At 43.5% G+C, this 2,784-nt stretch overlaps 1 non-coding gene across 1 annotated transcript; it reads left to right on the top strand.

The window, feature by feature from the left end:
• The first annotated feature begins 285 nt into the window (after window positions 1-285).
• Window positions 286-362, top strand: LOC117091216. The gene has a single exon (XR_004440324.1). It is a non-coding gene; the product is annotated as a small nucleolar RNA SNORD83 (small nucleolar RNA).
• Window positions 363-2,784: the final 2,422 nt, after the last annotated feature.

Below are 2,784 nucleotides of genomic sequence, written 5' to 3'. Positions count from 1 at the left end.
TCTCTGCTAAAAATACAAAAAATTAGCTGGGCATGGTGGCAGGCACCTGTAGTCCCAGTTACTTGGGGGGCTGAGGCAGGAGGATCACTTAACGCCAGGAGTTCAAGGCTGTAATGCACTATGAGTGTGCCTGAGGATGGCCACTGCACTCCAGCCCAGGCAACCTCGCCTCTGTTTGTTTGTTTTTTCAATCAAATAGGAATAAAACAAATGAAAGATTTTCAACATCGCCATACAGAAGACTATTATGAAAAACTAAAGATTTTTTTTTAAAAGAGAGAGAAAGCCAAATGATGCTTATTTGACTCTGGTGCACTTCAGTGTAAGGATGATTCATAATCTGTCACTCATGATTGATGGCCTTGGAAAAAAAAAAAAAACAGGAGTTACATCATATTCATGATTGGAAGACTCCATATGTCAATATTCGATTGTGAATTGTAAATATGTCAATTCTCCCCAAATTTATCTCCCCCTGGTACATTCCGAAAATAATTTTCAACAGATTTTATTTATTTTTTTGAAACGGAGTTTTGCTCTTGTTTCCTGGGCTGGAGTGCAATAGCGTGATCTCAGCTCACCACAACCTCCCCCTCCCAGGTTCAAGCAATTCTCCTGCCTCAGCCTTCCACGTAGCTGGGATTACAGGCATGCGCCACCACGCCTGGCTAATTTTGTATTTTTAGTAGAGACAGGGTTTCTCCATGTTGGTCAGGCTGGTCTCAAACTCCCGACCTCACGTGATCCGCCTGCTTCAGCCTCCCAAAGTGCTGGGATTACAGGTGTGAGCCACTGCGCCCGGCCCCCAACAGATCTTTTTGTGAAATTTTACAAATTGATTCCAAAATATATTTGGAAACACAAAGGGCCAAGAATAGTTAAAGCAATCTTGGAGAAGACAAAAATGGGAGGATTTTTTTCACAGAAAAATTAAACCAATATAATTAAGGCTGTGATTTTGGCTCAAAAATAAACAAATAAACCACAGGAACAGAACTGAGAGCGTAGAAACAGACTGACATATTTATGGATGCTTAATTTATGACAAACGTGGTGCCCTTGAATGGTCTTTTTAATAAATGCTTCTGGAACGGTTGAATATCTATGGAAGGAAGGAAGAATCTTGACCCTTATCTTACTGTGTACATAAAAAATCAACTCCAATTGAATTATATGTAAATCTAAATGTGTAAACCAAAACAATAAATATTCTAGAGGATATCACAAGAGAATATCTCTAAGATCTTGAGGGTAGGAAAAGATGTATTAAACAAGACACAAAAACCACTCATTACAAAGGAAATAACTGATACCTAGACCAGGGATTGGCAAACTACAGCCCTCAGGTCAAATCTGGCCACCTGTTTTTGTTATCCCAGCACTTTGGCACTTTGGGCAGCCGAGGTGGGCAGGTCAGTTGAGCCCAGGAGTTTGAGACCAGCCTGGGCAACGTGGAGAATCCTTGCCCTACAAAAAATACAAAAATTAGAAGGGTATGGTGGCACATGCCTGTAGTCCCAGCTACCCAGGAGGCTGAGGTGGGAGCCTGAACCTGGGAGGTTGAGGCTATAGTGAGGCATGACTGGGCCACTGCACTCCAGCCTGGGCAATGGAGTGAGACCCTGTCTCAAAAAAAAAAAAAAAAAAAAATATTGATGATGAAGTATAAGAACATGGAAGAGTATGATATTATACTAAGCAAGGGAAGCAGGAGGCACAGTGGCATGCATGCTATAAGAACAACTATGGAAAACATGAGTGCATCAGGCCAACGACAAAAGGGTGTTTTGCAAAAAATAAAAAATAGTTGTCTAGGGTAGCAAGTTTTCTCAAAATGATTCCTAAAATTGTTGCATAGTCTTTCTATGAATGATAAACTAAAAAAGAAAGGAATGACTTTCTTTTCTTTGAGAAATCTCATTTTTCCAAAAAATGTATTATAGGTTGTTAAACGCTACTCTGCTGAGGTTCCTAAAAGGAGACTAGCCTGCCCCATAAGGGTTGTGATGGCAGGAATTCTGGCTTCTATTTCTAGCCCTGTTGACAGACTGATGATGAAACTCATGCATACCCTTTAAGCTTTTCCCATCTTTGAAGCTGGGAGCAATTCCACTTGCTGCTGCCATTTAGTGCTACAATGTTTTAAAAATTAATGAGGTGCATTTACTGCCCACGATGTTCAGGAGATTGGCTTTCCTTGAGAAATCGGTGTTGTCTGTGAAGAAGACAAAACAGTAGGAGTGGCCGGGTGTGGTGGCTCTGGCCTATAATCCCAGCACTTTGGTAGGCCGAGGCAGGTGGATCACCTGGGGTCAGGAGTTCAAGACCAGACTGGCCAACATGGGGGAATCCCTGTCTCTACTAGAAATACAAAAATTAGCTGGGCGTAGTGGCGGTCTCCTATAGTCCCAACTACTGAGGAGGCTGAGGCACAAGAATCTCTTGAACCCAGGAGGCAGAGGTAGCAGTGAGCCGGGATCATTCCACTGTACTTCAGCCTGGGTGGCAGAGCAAGATTCTGTCTCACAACAAAATCAAAAACAAAAACAACAAAAAAGTAGGAGTCGGCCGGGCGCGGTGGCTCAAGCCTGTAATCCCAGCACTTTGGGAGGCCGAGATGGGAGGATCACAAGGTCGGGAGATCGAGACCATCCTGGCTAACCCGGTGAAACCCCGTCTCTACTAAAAAATATAAAAAAACTAGCCGGGCGAGGTGGCGGGCGCTTGTAGTCCCAGCTACTCGGGAGGCTGAGGCAGGAGAATGGCGTAAACCCGGGAGGCGGA

The sequence above is a fragment of the Trachypithecus francoisi genome, unplaced genomic scaffold, assembly GCF_009764315.1.
Source record: "Trachypithecus francoisi isolate TF-2019V2 unplaced genomic scaffold, Tfra_2.0 Lachesis_group11, whole genome shotgun sequence".
Lineage (NCBI taxonomy): Eukaryota > Metazoa > Chordata > Mammalia > Primates > Cercopithecidae > Trachypithecus > Trachypithecus francoisi.
This window is presented reverse-complemented; position numbering and strand designations above follow the sequence as displayed.